This window comes from Spinacia oleracea, chromosome 6 (assembly GCF_020520425.1).
Source record: "Spinacia oleracea cultivar Varoflay chromosome 6, BTI_SOV_V1, whole genome shotgun sequence".
NCBI classification, from domain to species: domain Eukaryota; kingdom Viridiplantae; phylum Streptophyta; class Magnoliopsida; order Caryophyllales; family Amaranthaceae; genus Spinacia; species Spinacia oleracea.
The window spans coordinates 49,801,027-49,817,108 of record NC_079492.1 but is presented as its reverse complement, the minus strand read 5'-3'; the positions used below and the strand labels follow the sequence as shown (position 1 = coordinate 49,817,108).

Genomic DNA, 16,082 nt, shown 5'->3' with positions numbered 1-16,082 from the left:
ATGTAGCTAACTGATTCACTTCCAACAGTTGAACTCCTTCAAGATAGAGCAAACAAGCTACAAAACCTAACAAAAAGCTAGAACACAACTCCATGACTATAAACTAACATCAATAAAAACAAATGCAGAACGATCCTTGATCGATGATCAAGCAGCAACAAGCAACAAGGTTCAAAGTCCTATCCCAGCAACAAGCAACAAGGTTCAAAAACTTGTTCCAACAGTAACCAAAGTTTGATCACATGTCACATCCACTTTGGAGACTAATTCATCTACTTTTACTACTTTTCAATCTACTCTATAGAAATAAAGAAAATAATAATCACTAATTTGAGTGTTTTTTTTCTTAGAAATCAAACTAACTGTGAAGAAAACTGAAGAAATTAAGTACCTAGAAATCAATTAGGATTGAACTCGCAACTCTTGCCCTTGTCTTGAGGTAGTTCGCATCAAATTCAATCTGCAAAATGATACGAAATTTAATCTATTACCGTATAAGACAAAATAATGAATTCGAGAACGAAGAACAAATCAAATACAGGATGAATCTTAGCGAAATTCGATAACCTAGAAATCTAATTGAACTTAATTAGAAACATTTACCTTCAATTTTGGGCTCAATGATTGCAGATTCAAGTATAATAGAAATACTGCTGCAGAAATACTGCTGCAGAAGAAATTAGAAATAATTAAGCAAATCAAACAATTAGTATTCGAAATTTTCGCATGATGAACTTCAAAATCGATGTAGAACATTAGGAATTTTCGCATGATGAACTTCAAAATCGATGTAGAACATTAGGAACTTCAAACCAACTTGCTACACCACCATACAACATTCAACAACCAAACCAAAAGCAGACCAGAACCAACCAACCATCTCCCAACACATGAACTCCTTCAGGATAGAGCAAACAAGCTACAACACCTAACAAAAAGAACACAACTCCCTGACAATAAGCTAACAGCAATCAAAAAAAATACACAAAGATCCTTGATGATCAGGCAGCAACAAGCAGCAAGGTTCATAGAACACAAGAAAACAGGTTGCATAAAAACTCTAATCCAAACGACAATATGCCCACCACAAGAACATATCAACTATCCACCAAGAAACACAAGGCAACACTGGCAGTAGTTTGTTTTTGATTTACTTTTAGAGAGGTTTTGTTTACTTTCATATAGATTTTGTTTACTTTCCTAGAGATTTTGTTTACTTTGTAGAACAAATCAGCGGATCCAATCCAAAAACTAATCTAAGCATGATAGAAAATCAAATCAACGAATTGAAGTACTATTCTAGGCTTTGATCTCAAAATAAGTTCGCAAAGTTTCCAAAATCCGCACACAAAATCATTCCACACAAATTTCTCATGAATTCATTCAAAAGTTCGTTCACAACATCTCTAAAATTCCGCAAATTCGAGCTCCAAAATTTCTAAAACAATTAGACCTAAAAAATCAAATAAAATTCCTCTGACCTAATTTAGCTAAAACATAAGAAATTGTGAGAGGTACCTGATTTGAACATCGAATTCGCAGATTCAAATGCGAAATTGGTTGCACGCACGATGATTTGAAGAACTGGAGAGAGAAAATGCATACATCGAATTTGGCGGTTGTGGAAGAAAATTCGATGAACTAGAGAGAGAAAGTAACCGCGCATCAACATTCATTTAATTCGCGAGACAGATCTCAGCCATCCGTTTTATTTTAATCCAACGGCTATCAAAGGTTCTCATTTTAAAGTAGGTTCTCATCTTAAGGGATATATATATATATATCATCTTGTTAGCTTGGCACCGTCTTGAATATTTGTTCAATTGCTAACTTAAAGTTCTAAACTTAGAAATGCTTGAAAATAATAAAATTACATCAAAATTTCCATGGTACGTAGACCATATTTAAAACTTTACATTCAAAGATAGAACGGTTCGCATACCGTATTTAACTATCCTAAATGGTCATACTAGTCACTTGGAGTATCTGCATTACATAAAATATACATTCTATGCATTCACCCATTCGTATGCTAAAACGAATTGCCAATATAATTATGCAAGTATTTATGTGAATTAATTAAAATTCACGTTCACATAAACGTGTCCTAAAAGATTAATCAATTTCCAAATTATTAATCCTTAGACTTTATTCTAATTAAAATTAAATTTAATTAAAATAATGCGACCTACGAAAATAATTAAAAATAATTATTTCATTTTAATTTCATTTAGTGGCTCCCACTCAAACCAATAATTATTCCGGATAATTAATTATTAAATATTAAATTAAAACTCGCGGCCTGGCCCATGTAAATAAAATATTAAATTAAATATCCCGTTAGCCCAAATTAATGCAAACTTGGTCAAACCTAACGAAATAAACAAATTTTTAAAAAAAATATCCAAGTGCATGCTTGGGCTAGGCTTGCGCCCAGCCCATCGTAGCGCTTGTGTGGCCTACGAGGCACACGAGCAATGCTCGCATCACTAGAGGAAAAATGCTTATAAGTTCCTCATCAAAGGTTGCCCTTATTAAACAAGTGCAACCTTTAAGAACAAAAAAAATTAAAAAAAATTAAAATAAAATTAAAATCTCAACTTTTTACCTCAAAACAAACGCAAGTACGCAACCCTTAACCTTGGGCTAAAAAAAAAAGAACTAACACTGCTCTCATCGTTCCCTGCAGCCAACTTCACACACTCGCTCCCTGCAACATCTCCCTGCTGACCGGCGAAGCCACCAGCGCTCTCTTTCTTCTCAGGTGACCGGCGAAATCTCTTCCTTATTTGTTTAGTTGTTAATTTTTTTGTGTAATTTGATTCGAATATGGCCTTATGAGTTTCATTGTTAACTGTTCGTTAATGGAAATGAAAATTAGGGCTTGCTGTAATTGTCAATTTACTGTGTTAGTCATTTAAGTGGCTTTATCTCGTGATGAATTCGTGATTGAAATATCATAATTAGTTGTGGGTTCATTGTAATTTGGAATATTATGATGATTTGATGTTAATTTCACAATCAAACACTGGTGAAACGGACTAGAGTCGGGTTAAGGAGTACGGTGGCTTTGGTCTATTAAGCTTCAGTATTTGGAATGAAGCTTTGCTTGAAAAACTTCTTTTGGCTACCTTCGAGTCAATCAAATCTCTAGTTATTACATCGATCATAATGGTTTTGGCGATGCACCTGGCTGCTTGAGGGCTTCTAGGATAATAGGAAGCTTGTTTCTGGCTAGGTAGCAAATGACTGACTGACTGTGTCAACTAACAAGAGTAATGAGGTGACTTATTCTATTAGGAAGGTCTAATAATGTAATTCATGCAAATCCTTGGCCTGTTTGGACAAGCATCCCGTTATTCCCAGAAGCTATCCCCAAATAGAACCTCTACTGCTGGTTGACAGCCCAAGAAAGTATTTGGGAGATTTTACGAGGTGAAGAACTTAGATTGTATACACTGCTGTGTTCGTGGGTCGACACAAGAGTCTTAACAGCACATATTTGACTCACCCAATCTAATTTCATTATGGAGGGCTCTGTACTTGAAGACACCTGCAAAAAAAACAAAAATCCGAAACTCAAAAAAAATCAATCCGAACCCAGAAAATCGGGTTAGGGTTGGCTTTGAACCTTTTCTGGGTTACCGACTGAATATAATTTAATGTGTAGAATTGATACAGAAAATGACTTGTTAGCCTAGTGGTTATGTGAACAACAAGTTATTTTAAACTTCGTAGGTTCGAATCTGACGGCGCTTAATTCTTTACCTCTTCTCTCTCACTCGAATTGACAGTACTGACAGTTGTCTCACACAGCACTCCTTCACAAAAGAAGAGAAACGTGGGAAAACCCTATTTCTCGAACTCCGACAGCCACTTCTTTCCCTACTGTAGAAATGTTACACTTCAATTCCTAATTGATTTGGTTAGTTCTTACTTTTGTTTATCAAATCTGTATTCTTGGTTTGCTGATTTTTTGTTTGTTTCGGAAAAGTTTGTTTATTTGACTCCTTGTTTCTTAACTACTAAGTACTGCTCCTTTGTGTAATTTGCAAGTCTGATTTTCTTTTTGTTACTTTAGATATCTTCTTTGCCCGTGGCGGAAAACATTGACAATCCCTCACCCTCTCATATTCCAGCCTTTATTTTTATGTACTAAGGCTTTTTAAAGTCATAAGCTGCTAAGAAAATCAGACCTCTTAATTTGGGTTGAATTGGATGAATGAAAGTGCGTTTTTGTTAAAAGTTGGTGCGAGCACCTTTTACTTACCATTATCCTTTGCTTTTTTTTCTCTTCTTCTTTTGTTATTCTAGAGTCTAGACGTTGTGATCTTGCTGGGAATTTTCCTTTATTCTGGTTGTCAATCTTCTCTCGTGTGTAGCACACTATGTCAACACTTCGAACATTCATGCACCACTCTTGTGTTGAAATAAAGTTGGTTCTCCACATTTTTTACTCCAGGAAATCGTCAACATTGGCAAACCTCCGTGTCTTGGATATTACATCGAATAAGCTAACAGCAATAGAGGATATTGAAAAGTTGGCAAGGTATGATGGTTATCTTCTACCAGTAAGTACTTTTCATGAAATTGATGGTTGGCTGTTTAGCCGCAACATAGTTATGTTCTTTGACTGGATCTTTTTGTTCAGGTTGGAAGATCTGTGGCTTAATGATAACCAGATTGCCTCTCTGGAGGATATGGCTGAGGCAGTTGCTGGTTCTAGGGAGACGATTACCACTATCTATCTTGAGCATAACCCATGTGTATGCACCTAATCTTAGTCTTGCTATCCTATTTTGAATGCTAGAATTGGATAAACCAACAGAGCTTCTTTTAAATTTAAGTGCAGTTGTGTGATTGCACATTTGAGGCTCGTTCGATCGTTATGTGTCATATTTTGACTAAAATAGCCGTTTTTGCTCCCAACTCTCAACTAATGAACCAAAATAGGAATTCTTAACCCTTTACATGTTTAAAATACTTAGTATTAGGTTTTCAATCTTTATTCTCATCTACTTTGGTTTCCAATCCTTATTCTCATCTACTTTGATATTTGGGATCGAAAATGCCATTTTTGGCCAAATATGACCTTTATCGAGCCAAATGAGCCTTAGATGTGCATAAAGAACTTGAAATGAATCTTAATAACCTCTAACTAAGCATATGAAACATAAAAAAGATTTAGAAAGTGTCCTTAGGTTCATTTGTTGATATTTGGAATTGAAAATGTCATTTTCGGCTAAATATGACCTATATCGTGCCAAATGAGCCTTAGATGTGCATAGAGAACTTGAAATGAATCTTAGTAACCACTAACTAATCATATCAAACATAAAAAAGACTTAGAAAGTGTCCTTAGGTTCATTTGTTGATATTTGGAATTGAAAATGCCATTTTTTGCCAAATATAACCTATATCGAGCCAAATGAGCCTTAGATTTTCTTAAAAAACTTGAAATGAGTTTAATAAATATATAACTAATCATATAAATAATGAAAAACGTTTAGAATATGGAAATAGGTTCATTTGTTGATAGTTGGGATCGAAAATGCCATTTTTGGCCATAAATGACCTATATCAACCCAAATGACCCATAGGCGTGCATAACGAATTTGAAATGAGTCTTATAATCATATAATTAATTATATGAAGCATGAAAAACGTTTAGAATATAGAAATAGGTTCGTTTGTTGGTAGTTGGGATCGAAAATGCCATTTTTGGCCATAAATGTCCTATATCGACCCAAATGACCCATAACGAACTTGAAATGAGTTTCATAAATATATAACTAATCATATGAATCATGAAAAATGTTTAGAATGTGGAAATAGGTTCGTTTGTTGGTAGTTGGGATCGAAATGCCATTTTTGGCCAAAAATGACCTATATCGACCCAAATGACCCATAGATGTTCATAAAAAACATGAAATGAGTCTTATAATCATATAACTAATCATATGAATCATGAAAAACGTTTAGAATTTGGAAATAGGTTCGTTTGTTGGTAGTTGAGATCGAAAATGCCATTTTTTGGCCATAAATGACCTATATCGACCCAAATGACCCTTAGGCGTGCATAACGAACTTGAAATAAGTCTTATAAACATATAACTAATCATATAAATCATGAAGAATATTTAGAAAATGTACTTAGGTTCATTTGTTGGTATTTGGGATCGAAAATGCCATTTTTGGCCAAATATGATCTATATCGACCCAAATGACCCTTAGGCTTGCATAACGAACTTGAAATGAGTTTCATAAACATATAACTAATCATATGAATCATGAAAAAGGGTTAGAATGTGGAAATAGGTTTGTTTGTTAGTAGTTGGTTGCGAAAATGACATCTTTGGCCATAAATGGCATATATCAACCCAAATGACCCTTAGGCTTGCATAACGAACTTGAAATAAGTTTCATAAACATATAACTAATCATATGAATCATGAAAAAGGGTTAGAATGTGGAAATAGTTCGTTTGTTGGTAGTTGGGATCGAAAATGCCATTTTTGGCCATAAATGACCTATATCGACCCAAATGACCATTAAGCGTGCATAACGAACTTGAAATAAGTCTTATAAACATATAACTAATCATATAAATCATGAAGAATATTTAGAAAGTGTACTTAGGTTCATTTGTTGGTATTTGGGATCGAAAATGCCATTTTTGGCCAAATATGATCTATATCGACCCAAATGACCCTTAGATGTGCATAAAGAACTTGAAATGAATCTTAATACACTCAGAAAGTTGTTTTCGCGACCAATACAATTTCTGTTTTCGCATATGAAACTTAATTTAATTTATTGGTTTGCATGTACGTTGTTCTTTTAAAGGTTTTCACAACTCCAAGGGAGGGGCCCTTCACCAAAGAGGAGTTGGATGAAGTTCGAGACAAGTGGGCTACTTACTTCAACGATTGTGAATTACCCCCAGTGTAATAAATAGAGCAGGCTTGTAATTATCCGTGACTCTTACATTATTTTGTTATTTATCGATTTAATTAATTACATTTGAATTAATTCGGAAATATTATTGAAAATTTGAAATTTATATCATTTTTGAGAAATGTCAAGATGATGTTTGGTGAAACAGTATTCTTTAAACTATAATGCAGAATTTTATATTGCAAAATATCAGGAATTTTATTGCAGATTTTTTTTTAAAAAAGAAAAAAAACCCTCAAAAGTTTCCTTTGTTTGCAACAATAGCAACTTATGTGAAGCTTATAAGTTGCCCTTGTTTCAAACAAGAGCAACTTATGTGAAGCTTATAAGTTGCCTGATATGCATGTATATATAGTATTTTTACCCCCGTCCCTTAGTACTTTTATGTGTCAAACGTGCTCTTAGGAGCCGTTTCTAGTACTAATGTGTGTTATTGAGTGTGCCTTGAGTTTCAGGTTTGATTATGAGAAATTGGTCGTTTTAGACCCGTTTCATTGTAGATCTAGGCCACGATCTAGGCCACTATATGAGTCCGAGAAGTTCGGGACCTCCATCGTCGACTTTCGGGAGCCTTGGATGCTTATGGTTGAGCCCCGGGAGTTAGACTCAGTGATATAGGCGAGCTACATTGAAGATTGCAAATCGCCATGGAAGCTGAGGGCGAAATGCAACCATCGGGCGGAATTATAAGCAATCTGGATTCATCAACGCGCGCCCGATCGGGCGCAGCTCGCCCGATCTGGATCGGGCGGTCAATCTGGAGGCTATATGGAGAGTTCACAATCCGCCCGATCGGGCGGATTTTGGCCCGATCGGGCCGACTATCGAGTGGATCGCCCGATCGGGCGACGCCAACCCCCAGCACTTATGCGCGAGTTTTCTTTCCGTTTTTTAGGCTTTATTTTGGGCAAACTATATAAGCAAGCCTTAATTGTTTTTAGAGGACACTTTATTTTCTAGTATTGAAGCTTAGTATTATTTCCCTTAGCCTAATTTTCTATCTAGTTTATGCAAAAACACTTAGTTTAATTCTCAATAAAAATTCAAGCTTTCACTTTCCTTTGTTCTTCAAATAGGTATTAATTCTTATTTAAATTCATTGTCTTGCTTTAATAATGTTTTCAATTGTTATTATTGCTTTGTTTATTGTCAACATGCTTGAGTAGTTTAATTTCTAGGGTTGGGGATCCATGAATAATATGAAGGGATGATTGAATGATTATGATTGTTGGCATTGTAATTGATTCCTATTGATTGGTTTATTTCACTATACAATTAGATTTGCGCAGGTTTAATTGTGGTAGTTATGCAATATCAAATTAAGATTCGAGAGATGCAATTTGATGTTTAGGCTTGTGTCAATAAGTAGAATTAGAGTTAATACGTAGCGAGAGCCCGTTAATTCTAAGTCTATGATTAGTATCGACTTGAGAGAGCATGCTAATCTAATTAATTACTTTGTTGATTATCGTGATTGTTCAATGTCCTGGATTATTATTTATTGGCAAACCTATTCCCTAGATTCCTTAATATATTGATTCATTTTTGTTTAATATTCGTTCGTAGTCTTAGTATACAAACCATCAACTAACTTTGTTCACAATAGTCTAGATTAATTAATTGATAGTAGAAAGAACGCTTGTTTCCCTGTGGATTCGATCATGACTTCCCTTGCTACCTAGCTAGTGGACCTTAGGTTATTTTTGATTAGGTAATACGACTTTAGCCTGTCAAAATTTGGCGCCGTTGCCGGGGAAACGGTTTTATTTTCAGTTGTTGATTGCTTATCCTAGATTATTGTTTGTTACTACTCAAGGAACTCACGTTCCTTGAGACCGGATCTCACGTTCCTTGAGACCGGATCTCACATTGTTTTGTAGTCTTTGTCTATGCCCAGGACCGTAGGTACTAGTAATCTTACTCCATTCGATCCGGAGCCCGAAAGAACCTTTCGTAGACGAAGAACTTTCATTGCATAGTGTGTGAATTACTCTGATTCTGATCATAATATTGGCGATCTTTTTCCTTCAGATAAGATTCAGTTTCAGAGATAGAGATGGGTGACGAAAATCTGATACCGTCACCTACCCCACGGCTTACAGACTATTCTAAGCCAAGTCTGTCCGTGCTACCAAAGGCGATCATGCCTTCTATTGCAGCTGAGACCTTCAAGATTGAGCCTGCATTGATTAACATGATCGAGAGACGCCAGTACGGTGGGGAACCAGGTGAAGATCCGAATCTTCACATTCAGTCCTTTATCCAATATTGCTCCACCATCAAGCAAAAGGGATTGACTCCGGAGGAGACTATGGAGATACTTTTCCCGTTCTCTTTGAGTGGGAAAGCTAAACTGTGGATTAATGGGTTGAATCGGGCGGCTTTGAAAATCAATAATTGGGAATCCTTGGCTCTTGCTTTTTATGTTAAATATTTTCCACCTGAGAAAACGGCTCCTCTGAGGGGTCAGATATTAGGTATCTCACAACAAGCGGATGAGAGTTTGTTCGAGGTCTGGGAGAGATTCAAGGATTTGCAAAGAGAATGCCCGCACCATGGTTTGGAAGATTGGTTCTTGATTCAGCAGTTTTATAATGGTCTGGGTAATGAGTCTAGATGTTTGTTGGATTCAGCTGCCAGTGGGAGGTTCATGCAACTTGAGGTGCCTAGAGCTATGGAGGTGATTGAGGAGATAGCCATTCACAATGCCCAGTATGGAAATCCTAGAGGTCTATCTAACACGGGTGGTAAGCATGATTTAAATTCTATTGAACAATTAACTGCCCAATTGACTGCTTTACACTATAAGTTTGATAATATGCAAGCAGCCAATACTCAATCTGCCCAACCTGCTAGTGTAGCTGCTATGAGTGCCCAACCTGCTACTGTTTGTGAAGGTTGTGGAATGTCTGGTCATTATGCACCGGAATGTAGGAGCTCTGTTGAACAATGTCACACATTTCAATCCTACAAACAAAATAACCCATTCTCCAACTCTTACAATGAGGGCTACAAAAATAACCCTATACTATCCTACAGGAGCAACAATATCCAGAACCCTCACCATGTCCAACATCCACCACTACAACCATACCAACCCTACCAACCACGGAACAACTACAACCAACAGTCTAGTGGACCACCTGGGTTCCCTAGACAACACACATCACCTCCACCACCACCCCCTCAAACCACACAGCCTGACCCTATGCTAGTAGAGATGAGAAACATGATGCTACAAATGCAAAAATCTCTAAGTGAAAAGGATGCAAAAATCGATGCTCTTACTGCTCACAACAAGATCATTGATACACAGTTGGCACAGATGGCTACTACTATTGCAGGGAGGCCACCGGGCCAACTTCCTTCACAGCCCGAAAATAGGGAGACTGCTAATGCAATTACATTGAGGAGTGGTAGGGATTATGATGGTCCTTCTATGCCGGTTGAGGTTGATTCCGGGGTGTCTGCTAGTGATCTGGTCAGTGAGGAAATCCCGAAGATAGTTATGGGTGAAAAGGAAGCTGAAAAGGTAGTCAATGAGAATGAGGCTGCAACTGAGGTTAAGAAGGGGGCGGATATTCAAGTCCCACCTATTGCACTCCCCTTCCCAAACCGACAACTCAAGAATAAGCTAGACAAGCAGTTTGGCAGATTCTTGGAAGTGGTCAAAAATTTGCAGGTAACGGTTCCTTTTACTGAATTAATTTTACAGGTTCCTACTTATGCTAAATTCATGAAAGATATTTTGACCAGGAAACGTGCTTTTTGTGAGGTAGAGACTGTAGCTTTCACTGAGGAATGTAGTGCTTATTTGCAAAACAAGTCTTCGCCTAAACTTAAGGACCCCGGGAGTTTTTCCATCCCATGTAACATTGGCACCGTGTTTATTGATAAAGCTTTATGTGATCTAGGTGCTAGTGTGTCTGTCATGCCTTTGTCTGTCTGTACTAAACTGAATATGGGTGAGCTTAAGGTTACCAACATCACTCTACAAATGGCCGACCGTTCTGTCAAATACCCCTTAGGTGTTTTAGAGGACGTCCCTGTTAGAGTAGGTAAATTCTATATACCTGTAGACTTTGTAGTATTAGATATGCAGGAGGATTCTCAAATTCCCATAATCTTAGGTAGACCCTTCCTTCACACGGCGGGGGCGGTAATTGATGTTAAAAGTGGGAAATTGACATTGTCTGTTGGGGATGATAAGGTGACTTTTAATCTGAATAGTGCCTTAAAAAGTCCCATGCTAGAGGAGGAACAATGCTATCGCATAGATGTAGTTGATTTTATTACTCGTGATAACGTCTCCCAAGTTCTCGAAAGAGACCCTTTGGAGGCAGTGCTTTGTTGTGAGTCTTCTGCAGGTGATAGCAGTTTTTGGAGTGCTGAAGTGGATGCTCTGGAGTTGGCTCTTAATGGTGGAGAATCTGAGCCGGAGAGCACCAAATTGAAGAGGTTAGTTCGGCCGGTTTGTTCTGTTAAAGAGGTAAAGAAACCCGAACTTAAGCCTCTTCCTGCTAACCTTAAGTATGCGTTTTTAGATAATGAACAACTTTGCCCTGTGATCGTCAGTACTGCACTTGATGCAGACCAGTTATCCCAACTTCTTATTGTGTTGAAAAGGCACAAAAAGGCCATTGGGTACGGTATTCATGATTTAAAGGGTGTTAGCCCTGACTATTGTATGCATAGGATACATCTAGATGAGAATCATAAACCATGCATCCAACCCCAGCGTCGTTTGAACCCTGTCATGCAAGATGTTGTAAAAGCTGAAGTTATGAAATTGCTTGATGCGGGTATTGTGTATGCTTTGTCTGATTCTAAGTGGGTGAGTCCCGTTCAGGTAGTGCCTAAAAAAGGGGGGACAACTGTGGTGAGAAATGAAAAAATGAGTTGATACCAACTAGGGTAGTCACAGGTTGGCGCATGTGCATTGATTATAGGCGTATTAATGTTGCTACTAAAAAGGACCATTTTCCCCTTCCCTTCATTGATCAAATGTTAGAAAGGCTAGCCTGTCACAAGTTTTTCTGTTATCTGGATGGTTATTCTGGTTTCTTTCAAATTCCCATACATCCAGACGACCAGTAAAAGACCACCTTCACCTGTCCCTATGGTACCTTTGCATATCGTAGGATGCCTTTTGGTCTGTGTAATGGACCTGCTACTTTCCAACGTTGCATGATGAGTATCTTTTCTGATTTTAAGGAGTCTATCATGGAAGTGTTTATGGATGATTTTAACGTCTATGGTACTTCTTTTGATTCTTGCTTGCTAAATCTGACTAAAGTTTTGAAGAGATGTGAAGAGTGCAATTTAGTCTTGAACTGGGAAAAGTGTCATTTCATGGTTACTGAAGGAGTGGTTTTGGGACATTTGATATCTGATAAGGGCATTCAGGTGGATTGAGCTAAGGTCCAAGTGATTGAACAATACCCCCTCCAGTTAATGTGAAGGGTGTTAGAAGTTTTCTTGGTCATGTGGGGTTTTATCGCCGCTTTATCAAGGATTTTTCTAAAATTGTTAAACCACTTACCCAGCTCCTCCTCAAGGATGCCCCGTTTGTGTTTACTGATGCTTGTCTTGAAGCCTTTGACAGGATTAAACATGCACTGATTTCCGCTCCCATCATTCGTTCTCCCGAATGGGATCTCCCGTTTGAGATAATGTGTGATGCAAGTGATTATGCAGTTGGGGCGGTTCTGGGTCAGAGAAAGGAGAAGGTTTTACATGCCATCTATTATGCAAGTAAGACCTTAGATGAAGCTCAAGTTAATTATGCTACTACTGAGAAGGAGCTTCTAGCTATAGTCTATGCCTTGGATAAATTCCGCACCTATCTGATTGGATCCAAGGTGATAGTCTATACTGACCATGCGGCCCTTAAGTATCTGCTCTCTAAGAAGGAAGCCAAGCCTAGGCTTATTCGATGGATACTACTGCTACAGGAGTTCGATCTAGAGATCCGCGACAAGAAAGGGGCGGAGAATGTGGTTGCAGATCACTTGTCTAGATTGAGGTAAGAGGATGGTAAGGGATCTACACCGATTGATGATTCATTTCCGGATGATCACTTACTTGCACTTGCCAGTCAGTCACCATGGTTCGCAGATTTTGCTAACTACATTGTAGGGAGAATTCTTCCGGCCGATCTTTCATATCAACAGAAGAAGAAATTCCTACATGATGTCCGGTTTTACTTTTGGGACGACCCTTATTTGTTCCGTGAGACTGCTGAAGGGTTGTACAAGTGTTGTATTCCAGAATGGGAAGTTCAAGGTGTAATCAGTAGGTGTCATTCTTCACCTTATGGTGGTCACCATGGACCGTCTAAAACAAACGCTAAGTTGTCACAATGTGGTTTTTACTGGCCTACTATGTTCAAGGATGCACCGGCTTTTATTATGGCTTGTGATGCGTGCCAGAGGGCCGACACTATTTCGAGGAGGTATGAGATGCCACAGAACGGGATCCTTGAGGTTGAGATTTTTGATGTGTGGGGAATTGATTACATGGGACCATTCCCATCGTCCAAGGGTAACTTGTATATCCTTGTTGCTGTAGATTATGTGTCAAAGTGGGTGGAAGCCGTTGCCTCACCTACTAACGATGCTAAGACAGTCATCTCCCTGTTCAAGAAGATCATTTTTGCTAGATTTGGGGTTCCGCGCGCTTTGATCAGTGATGGAGGGTCACACTTCCATGAGAGGCATCTGGATGCGCTCCTGCGCAAGTATGGGGTTTATCACCGCACTGGGCTAGCCTACCACCCTCAGACGAGTTGTCAAGTTGAGGTCTCCAACCGAGAGATCAAATCTATCCTTGAGAAAGTGGTGGCGAAGTCTAGGAAGGATTGGAGCGATAAGCTAGATGATACTCTATGGGCATACAGAACCGCCTTTAAGACACCTATTGGTACCTCCCCGTATCGGTTGGTGTATGGCAAGGCGTGTCACTTACCAGTAGAAATGGAGTACAAGGCTTATTGGGCAATCAAACAGCTCAACATGGATGCAAAGCTAGCCGGTGAGAAGCGGTTACTTCAATTGGGTGAGCTCGATGAATTCCGATTACAAGCCTATGATAGTGCCCGGATTTACAAGGAAAAGACCAAGAAGTGGCACGACAATCACATTTTGCATAGAGAGTTCGCGGTGGGCGACAAGGTTCTACTTTTCAACTCTAGGCTTAAGTTATTTCCTGGAAAACTTAAGTCTAGGTGGTATGGGCCGTTCACCGTGACTATGGTAAGCAAGTTTGGGTCTGTTGAAGTAGAGAATGAGAATGGTGAACGATTCGAGGTCAACGGGCAACGTCTGAAGTTGTACCATGATTGGGCTACTGTAGGAGTGGTTGAGGTCCATCACCTCAATCCCTCCGCCTCATAGACTGCATATTCAAGGTAACAAGGTCGAGCGGGACCTAGAAATAAACCAGCGCTTTGCGGGAGGCAACCCGTATTTTATCTCTTTAGTAGTATAAGTTTGATTTTTTTTAATTCTATTTTTGTGTGTTTAGTTAGCATTTCCCATACCTAAGTGTGTTTAAGTATTGTTTTTGGTGTTAGTGAGGCGAGAAGAGGGCATTATGCTGTTTGGGTGTTTAATAATGTGCAGGCCTAAAGCTCCAAGTTCGAGAAAGTGAAATTACGCACAAGGCCAAGCACGCTGCAAACCGCCCGATCCGAATCAGGCGAGGTGCGCCCGATCGGGCGCGCACAGATGAGTTTCATGCAGTTTATTTCTGCCCGATCGGGCGCAGCATGCCCGATCGGGCGGTCTGGCGAGTGGAATGCTCGATCAGGCGAAAGTATTTTGCCCGATCGGGCGGTCTGGCGAGTGGAACGCCCGAGTCGGGCGATTGTTTGCCCGATCGAGCGCAGAAGGCGAGTGGAATGCCCGATCGGGTGAAATTATTTTGCCCGATCGGGCGGTTGATGAAAATTTCGAGGAAAAGTCAAGGATGATTCCGGGCAGGAAAAAGTCAAGAAAATGAGCATTCGCAAATCGCCCGATCCGGATCGGGCGAGGTGCGCCCGATCGGGCGCGCACGCATGAAAAGAAAAGGATCGCATCCCGCCCGATCGGGCGGAGGGTCGCCCGATCGGGCGAGACGCGATTTCAGCGATAAACACACGAATTCCCCTTTCTTTCTTCACTTCCTCTTCATCTTCAACCTAACTTTCTCTCACTTCCTCCATTAAACCCCAACTTCGAAAAACTTCCAACCACCATAACTCCCTCAAATCTCCACCAAATTCAACAATTTTTTCATCAAAATCATCCTCTACAACCTACACCTAACCGATTTGAGTTTTCTCTCATCCCCACAAAATCCCCAAATTCACCCAAAAAGCTCAAAAACTCAAAAAATCAGATTTTTCATCAATGGCAAACCGACCACAAAGGAAATGCACAAGGGTACGGACACCACCACCTCCGCCGCCGCAATTCGAGCCCGACACGGATTTTCCGGATGTCATCTTTATTACGGAGGAGAAACGAGCACGATTCATGCACCTCAAATTGAGGGAGGTAATCCCTACTCGCTTTATATGTCAAAAATCCTTGCATGAAATGGGAATTGAGCGTGATGTAAAACGTGTTTTTGTTGGTGTTGGCATGAGTAACATGTATAGTATGCTCCGTCTCACATTTAGACGGTTGACTCTAGAATTTTTGAGTAGTTTTAATGTGCGTAGGGATGGTTATCGAACCGTGTCATCGGTTCAATTTCGTGTGATGAACCGAACCTACACCATGAGCTTATCTGATTTTGGTAGGATTTTTGGATTGTCTACCACATATAGTAGGAAACCTAAGGAGACCCATAATAACTGCACCATGTGGGGAAAGCTTACGGGCAATGCTAATCCCGGGAGTATGCAACATTTGCATGCTTCCAAGATACAACACCCGGTACCCATTGTCTTTTACAGGTTCCTAGGATTTACAATCTTTGGTAGGGATGAGACCCAGAACATTAGGAGTACGGAGCTAGAGATCCTAGGTGGCTACGTTTCAGAAGGAGAGGAGAGCTACAAAATGAACCTTGCACATCACATGGCCTCTCAATTTTACTCCATAGCCACTTCCGCACATACTACCAAAATTACCATT

General features: G+C 39.3%; 1 long non-coding RNA gene and 1 pseudogene across 1 annotated transcript; one reads left to right on the top strand and one right to left on the bottom strand.

The window, feature by feature from the left end:
- Positions 1-2,606: 2,606 nt before the first annotated feature.
- LOC110787169 (uncharacterized) lies at positions 2,607-8,016 on the top strand. Its single transcript, XR_002533040.2, has 4 exons — positions 2,607-2,764; positions 4,463-4,549; positions 4,652-4,766; positions 6,847-8,016. It is a non-coding gene; the product is annotated as an uncharacterized lncRNA (long non-coding RNA).
- A 1,403-nt stretch (positions 8,017-9,419) lies between these two features.
- Positions 9,420-9,519, bottom strand: LOC130464496 (uncharacterized; annotated as a pseudogene).
- Positions 9,520-16,082: the final 6,563 nt, after the last annotated feature.